We start from the raw sequence: 8,496 nt of genomic DNA on the forward strand, positions 1-8,496 counted from the left end.
CTCAAAAAGAAAAAGAAAAAGGGCCAGGGATGTAGCCCAGCAGCGCAGCACCTGCCAGGCCAACGCAGGGCCTTGAGTTCGATTCCTGATACTAAAAAAAAAAGTAGAGCCGTGTCCAGCATTTGAATGGGTGTGCTTAGATTTTATACCCACGTAAATGTACATATATATGTTTAAATGAACAACAACCAATTACAGAGTGGCATTCTGGTGTCACTACCTCACACTCTCTGTGCTTCATATTTTGTTAAGAAACCTATGCATTTAAACCTTTTATTGTTTCAGCACATATGCACGGTCAGTGAACATGGTAAAGAAAAGTACTGAGTCTAAAGAAGCAAATTCTCACTGTCAGTTTCTCTAATAACATTGCAGCTACTGCCACACTCGGGAAGCCAGCACATAAAATCTGTCTCCTCGGGCGTCTTCACTCAGCAGGATGAAAAAGAACTGTTTCCAACGGGCTTTCTTTTCTGAGATTATCATCTAAAGGGTAGCAAAGGTTTGTAAGCCAAAGCAAGCTGTGCTCTTAGCTGACTTAACACATATTAATTTTGACTCCCGGTCCTTCCTGGCTTCTCTTAAGCTACACCTTCTCTTGTCTTGATAGCCCTCGAGCTGGATTTCTACTCCCAGGAATACCCCCACCCAGTTACTCAAACATTTCCCACCTAGCCTTTTTTAATACCCTCTTTGTAACACGTTATACTGTTAGGACCTCAGAAACCTTCTGACTCAATATCTCACAGGCTGAGAATGCAGCTAAATTCCCATACCAAAGGACAACTGAACATACATTTCTGTTTGCACACTCCTGACAGGACTTCACTGTCTGCTTGACAAAGCCTTCATAGGCGCAGGACACAATGAATCTTAATGAGCCAGCCCCATGCTCTTGGCCTGAGTTTCCGGCGTGTGATGGCGGCCCATCAGCTGTGCTTAATACTCTGAATTTTAATTAGAAAGACACAATGGCAGCAGGGCCCCGGGTCCTCTGCTGCATCTTTTTATTTGTGTAGGACATGGGATCAAGGCATAAGTGTTTTCCATGCTCAAAACTAAGCAAGTACAGATTTTTCCTCCTGTTTGCATCAGAGGACAAGACACTGCTACGTACTTTCCTAAACATGGACCCAGGGGTCGGGTTATTTCATCAAGTGTGCTTCTGAGACTGGTCACATGGTCTGAGGTACTGTAGGAAATAGCACACTTGCAGAAGTTTTTTCTAAATAACACTTTTTTTTTTATCACCGTTATGTGAGGCATTTTCCAATTTGTGGGAGTTTTAATCGAAAATAAACTTGAGTGTCAGTAGAGCTTTTTTTCTCTCTCTCTTCCTAAAGTGGGCAAATACAAAATAAATAACTACTGGCAAGCAACCTTTGTTTGGTTTTGAACTGTATGTGGTGTATTATGAGGCTATAGTGTCCTTTAATAAAAAAATCAGGAATCTGGTTATATTTCATAATGGCTCAGTGTTTTTTCTTCTACCTTCATATCTTTAATTGACTGGCAGCCATTAAAATGTGTATAAGCCAGTAACTTAAAATATAACTGCATAGACCTATCTGTAACTTTATTTTTGTTAACCTGGATAAATCCAATATATGCAGTAATATAAACAGACAATTAAGGCAGTCTATATCTGATGCCCCCCCCTTAACCTTCTTTGTAAGAACAAGGTATTTCAGTTCTAAAGGAAGCTTATCTTTGTTCTGATCAGAAAAGAAAACAAACCACACCCATGCATGTCAAGGGGAAAACCAGCAAAGGGAATCCCTTCTAGCTTTGTTCTGTAACATAATTAATACCCAATTTACACGCTTCATAATTGTACATAACTATCCGATTTCCTGAGATACCAAAATTAATCATCCAAACATAATTTTCTACAGTGCCACATTTCTATCAAGAAGACCTAGAGAAATCCAGACACTCATTTTATTTTAAATTAAAATCATCCTTAAAGTATGTTTTCTTGAATTTTAGTAAGCATCGGTATCATTTTTGAGCGTAGTTTATTCAGATTAGGAAGGAAACTAATCTACTTCATAAGATTTTGAGGACTTGCATAGTTAAAGCTGAGAAAGAAAAACATTAAAAACATGAGAAGTATAATCATTCCTGTAATTTTTTTCCTATCAGATAATATTTTGAGAGTGATTCATCCAAGAATGTCATCTTGGGAAAAATAGTATTGTCTTTCCTCTTGCAAAACTCCAGTTTAATACTAAAATTATAAAGGCATATTATGTAATTAACAAATATATGTATTTATTTTTATTTACTTACTTATTTATTTATTTTATACCCGGGATTGAACTCAGGACCTTGCGCTTATGAGGCAGGTGGCAGCATCACTGAGCTAAATCCTGGCCCCAAATCTATGTATTCCAAAAGTGATTAGTAGTGAGGGGTTAAGTGTGTGTGTGTGTGTGTGTGTGTGTGTGTGTGTGTGTGTGTGTGTGTGTGTGTGTGTGTGTGTGTGTGTGTGTGTGTGCGTGTGTGTGACGGAGAGAAGGACACAGAGATTGGGAAATTTGCTTTCAGTTATTATCATCATTAGTAATACATTGAGATTTTCCAAAAAAATTAGACCCTGTCATTGCACATAGGCTGGGGTCTACCACAGGTTCAGCCATGTAGCCACAGTGTGAACAGCAAATAGGAAAATCCCCAGCAGGGCCTTGGGCAGCCTTGGGCTAACCCTGTCTACAACATGCTTTGCTGTGTTTCAGCTCTTCTGAGACTACAAAACACAGCCTTTCAAATCAAGTCTCAGCCTCTTGTGGGATAAACGTGTGTTTCCCAGTGGAGAAAGAACCATCCTACTTCCAGAGACCTGATGGGGTGGAAACTAGAAACCCTAAGCCCACTCCATCCAGCTGGGCCGCCTATCTGAGCAAACAGTGTTTGAGAGTTTTACGGACTTCGCTGTCGTGAAGTTCCTTTGCACCCCTGGGTGACACTGAGGATGGGTGGGAAGGCTGCTCCCAGGAGAGAGGGAGGGGAGCAGACGTGCGGAGTCAGAAACTGGTGTTTGTGGGGAGGGAGGGCTGCATGATCCCACGGCCTGGTCAGACCCAAGACTGCTTAGGAGCCACTGCGGGAGAGATGGCAAAGACTTCAGTCCACAGAGCTGTTTGCTGGGTGGCCTTATACTGACCAGCCCATCTCCACAGGCACTGAGGAATGTGGCACAGCTTAGGGGCAGGGAGAGGTGGGACTACAGGTCCCCATTCAGGTTCCCTGGACTCTGAGTGTAGGGAGAAAGGAAGCTTCTGTCTAAGAGCGACATGAGGGGGGCCGGAAAATGCGTCTCCCCCAAACTCTGCTTCTCAAAGGTGTTTTATGGGACAAAGCCACAAGGTGAAGGCAGGTTCAAGGTGGGACAAAACTACAACTAGTAGGATTGCAAGTACAGTTGCTTAGGTAGTACTGATGCAGTGAGAAATCACAAGGTGGGCATAACTATGATCAACCAATAAGATTACGACAAGTGTAGTTACTTAGGTAATGTTGATTAAATGAGGATCATGGGGAAGCAGGTCAGAGAGCAGCATACAAGGAACTACAAGGGTTTTTGGTAAAGGGTGCGTCAAGGATCTTTCCTGGAAGATCTTCGTCCCTCACCCAAGCCACAGATACCTATTTATACCAATCACTGTTATTCGTTCTAATAGCTGTGGGTGTGGTAGTTTCTCTTCTTTTACAATGCTGGCCTTCACTGACTGTGTCCTCCATGTTAGCTTCTCCAGGGCCAGCCCTGTCTGGCTGCCTGCAAGACATCTAATTAACTTACCTATTCTACAATAACCTCATTTATAGCCAGAATAATGGGTGTCGAGTAGTGACTCAGCTTCAAGTAAGGAAAATGAGCGTAGACAGCCCACTGGAGCAGCCTGACTGTGAAGAAACGCATAACCATTGCTAGAAGGCTGTTCAAAACAATGCAGGTAGACCACGCTAAAGCACTTGCCTAGTGTGCACAGGGTCCTGGGTTCAGTGCCTAGCACCTTTTTCAGGAGGGAACTTGTGCTTTTCTGTTGGGTATTGAGAAGAAAAAAACCCAGAGAGGGAGGAAGAATGTATTTGTTGTTGACTACTTTGTAACAAAACTGACAGTCATTTATTACTTGTGGCTTGCCAGAGTGTATCTGATCTGCAGCATCTGGTACTTGGGGTGGAAGAGTTAGAGGCTGGGATTATGGGACCACTCTGCTCCCCTGAGCCTGGGCAGTGCCCAGGGCCAACACCCCCCCCCAGCCCATGTCCTAAGGACTTCTACCGCCCAGAGGCAAAGATAAGAAAAGCAAAGAAGCCTGGACCCACCTTAGAAGATTTTGAAATGTCAAACCACGATGCTTGGGTGCCAGACCCGCTGGTATGCCCTGAAATAACTCCCTTTACTTGGAACCCATGAAAGGTGGACGGTATTCCATATGCCCTATTATAACAGAGGGAATCATGGGAAAGGAAATGCGCAGCGGACACCACCGAAAAGACTTAGTTCCTTATCAATCTTGCTGTCCATCATGCTCTGGAAGCCCCACTGAGAGCCGCCCTATGCCCTGCGCAACATTTTTCTCTTTTTGATACAGGGTCTCCTTATGTAATTCAGGCTGTCCTTGAACTATGTATAGCAGGCTGGCCTTGAGCTTGCAGCAATCCTCTTGCCTCAGCCTCCCGAGTGCTGGGATTACAGGCGTGTACCACCATTCCTGGCCACACTTTTAATTCTTAAATTCAACGTCTTTGGCATTTGTGCTATTTTCCTTCACATCAGCACAAGACTGCTCACTCTGAGGAAACTATTGCCTAATGAAATCTTTTTCCTTAGCATTGTGCTCCTCGTCCAGTTCTTCATTTCTCATGTGCAAGCACCCAGGGTAGCGTCCAGGAGGACTCCCATCACCCACAGTAGTAACCCTGTGAAGCTAAACTGCTCAAAGGAGCAGCCATTAGACACATATGGTTATTTTAACCAACAATGAATAAAACCAAACTTCACATCCTCACTCATACTAGCTGTGCTCAGTAACCTCCTGGTGGTTGTTGCTATAGTGGACGGGGCAGGCACAGGCCATTTTCCGGATCAGAGAGAATTCTATGGACAGCTCTAATGAGAAGGCTCAGGTATACCCATGTCCAGGTTGGTACTGGCTGCCAGCTAGAGCCTCTGTAGAACCTGTCAGTTGGGACTCCTCTATGTGGACTCCCCACGGTGGCCAGGCTTCCTCACAACATGGCGGTTGGCTGGGTTCCAAAGGCAAAGGGAAAGAAAGGAGAGCGTATACTACACTGCCTCTTATGTAGCAGGCTCATTTCTACTATGTTTCATTAGTTAAGGAAAGGGAACATAGGCTGCCACCACTTTATGGAAAAATAGTGACCTCATCATGTAAGGAAATCAAGTACGATGAGAAAGAGATTGCTGTGACCCTCTTCAGAAAATACAGTCGCCCACAGAAACATTATTGAAAGAAAATGAGACAAAACAGGAGCACCTGAGGCAAGGCTTTATGGTGGTGGTGGGGGGCTGCCAGGCTGCCTCAAATAATGGTGAGAGAGAGCCGGGTGTGGTGGCACATGCCTGTAATCCCAGCACTTGGGAGGCTGAGGCAGGAGGATCGCTGTGAGTTCAAGACCAGCCTGGGCTACATAGTGAGTTCCAGGTCAGTCTCAACTACATAGTGAGACTGTCTCAAAAAAACCAAAAAAAAAAAAATAATAATTAATAATAATAATAATAATGGTGAGAGATGGTGAGAGAGAGAGGGGCAAGAGACTAACTGGGTGAGGTTTATAAAGGATTGTGTGGTGGGAGAGCATTATGGGGTTGAGGGTTGGTTGTATTGCTGGGGCAGGTGACAGAGTTTAAACTTATTGACGGATAAGGACGGGGTGAGTGGTGAGGTGGGGTGGCAACTTCAGTTTTGCTTTCCTGGAGAGGACAAATTTTGATTTTACCAAAATGACCCATTTACAAGAAGCGGGCAGCATCTTGAATACCAGACCTCCCTGTGGCCATGTATCAATTATATTCCCTGCTGACTTCCTATTGAGATCAGTGAAGGAACTGATTATTCAGTGATCATGATATGTGACTAAAAACATACTTGCTTACAAAGATTGTTAAGAATTACAAAATATGAAGGAGAAGGAAAAAAGTTAAAGAATTACAGAACCACCTACTCACATACGAGAAAATACAAGACAACAAGAATACCAGACAGTATGCATACTTTGACTATAAAGACAGAAATACATATTTACCTATATGGGGGATGGAGGGCTAAAGGAAAGCCTGGCCAGGCAAGGTTCCCCAAAAAAAGAACACATGTGGAACAGACATTACAAAGCAGGAATCCAGTTTTATTTTCCAACAAAGCACTTAGAGTAGTTTTTATCAGCTTACTAAGACACAGTAAGACAAAACACTTGGGGCGACCTTGCAGGCCGTGTGGTGCATGCATGGATGGCTATGCTGATTCACTATTATATAACAAAGCCCCATCCTGCACCTGCTCTAAATGACAAGGTTGTGTCCTTGGTGCCCTCAGATGCCCTCAGATGCCAGGTCTTTGACAGATCTACACCCTTTCAAGATCAGGGGGCTACTACTTCTTGCAAATGGCACAAAAGGCTGCCCCTTGTGCCTGGAGCCCACAAAATCGATACAAGGAACAACACATAACCACCAACCCCATTGCCATTGCAGCACCACTGAGAGCCAACCAGCACCAGGATAGGGATTCCCGCCATTGGGTCAGGAGGTCTAGGTGCAAGCCTGGAAGGTGGACACCTGCATGCCCACTTTTTGTAAGGCTTCGTGTACTTGTTCCTGGTGTCCGGAATAAAAACACAGCGTTCTGCATGTAGGAGGGCATGTAGGGGTCAATGTCCTGGCTGCCAGTCTTAGGCCGCCCAGCTTGGTAACCAGAGCATCGGCCCTTGGAATATGGCCCAACTCTGTGCACCAACATGCAGAGGTTCACCTCCTGCATGACAGGTAACCAACTGCCGGCAGTCCGGCCCATTGTCTTGACTTGCCTGTTCAGACCTCAAGCCAGACTGGCTCTGTCCTGGGCTGGCACTGACCATAGTCCACTGTGGGGCAGTGCCATGACTAGAGCCATCAGTGTGCCCGGCCTCAGCTAGGGTCTCTCCTTCCTTCCACACAGGGACTGAGAGTCACGGCCAGTAACTCCTCAGCCTGGACGGTTTCTCGGGCTGTGCACATCATGGGTCCCAGCGCTGCTGCCACTGCCCGGGCCACTCCACTCCCGAGACAGAACACCTATGTGTGTACCCAGCCCTCTACTGGGTACTCGGTCTGTATTTCCACAGTCCACTGTCCCGTGATTCCTTCACGGGTGTGCAGAGCAGCATAGACCGCTCCCAACTGCTTCCCAACCAGGGATATCTGCTTTCAGCTCCTTTCTACAACTGTGACCAAAAGCCAGTGGGGTGTTTCCACTTCCCCTACTTTTGCCACAAACCCCAGCCAAACCCAACCTCATCCAGGCTCACTGTTAGGGTGAAAGGCAGGGTAGGGTCAACAACTCAAAGGGCCTGCATGTGAGAGACTGCCCTCTTCCAGTGCTGGAGGGCAGCTCCTGCTGTGTCAGCCCAAGTTGCACCCTGTCAAGTCACCTGATAGGGAGGGCGCAGCAAGGTGGCTAGGTGTGGAATGCATGTCCGCCAGAAACTTAGCAAGCCCACGTACGCTTGTAACGTATACAGCTGTCAGTCTGGGGTAGGTCTGGGTCTTATCAATATTGCATCAGGGATTACTTTTGTCTTGGCGGACCAGATAACACCCAAGAATTTGACAGGTAAGGCAGGGCACCGACCCTTGTCTTCTCCGATGACCTATCCCATCCTCAGGCCAGCAAAGCTTCCAAATCTGTAAAGCAACCAGAGGTTAACATGGTAGCATCAACACAAGGGAACAAAGACACAGACCCAGGCTTGGGCCATGTTGCCAGACCCTGGGCCGCCAGGCTATGGCACAAAGTAGGGCTCTGCAAATACCCTTGTGGTGACACTTGAAAAGTTTGCTGTCTGCTTTCTCGGGTGAAGGCAAACTGGTCCTGATGCTCACGCAAGAAAGCAATGGAGAACGTTACTGGCCAGGCCCACTGTAGTGGAATCGACCCAACATCAGGGTCATCATTGTTGGGTCCATTGCACGCAACGGAGGAGTCACTTTGTCCAGTGCTTGGTAGTCCACAGTCACTTTCCAAGTCCCACTAGGCTTCCGTATGGGCCAAACGGGAACTGGAAGGACTTTGCGCAGGGCTGATCACCCTTGCTTCTCCCAGCCTCACAACAGTCGGTCCTAGTTTCTCATGACCCCGAGGCAGCGGGCAGTGCCTCACACACACCCCCCGAGTTGCCTGCGGGAGACCCGACTGCAAGTGATGGAGATGTCCTTGAACAACAGTTTTTATCACATGAATCCACAATCGGAATTCTCCCTGTGCGGAAACA

This window comes from Fukomys damarensis, unplaced genomic scaffold (assembly GCF_012274545.1).
Source record: "Fukomys damarensis isolate Sample0158 unplaced genomic scaffold, DMR_v1.0_HiC HiC_scaffold_37, whole genome shotgun sequence".
Lineage (NCBI taxonomy): Eukaryota > Metazoa > Chordata > Mammalia > Rodentia > Bathyergidae > Fukomys > Fukomys damarensis.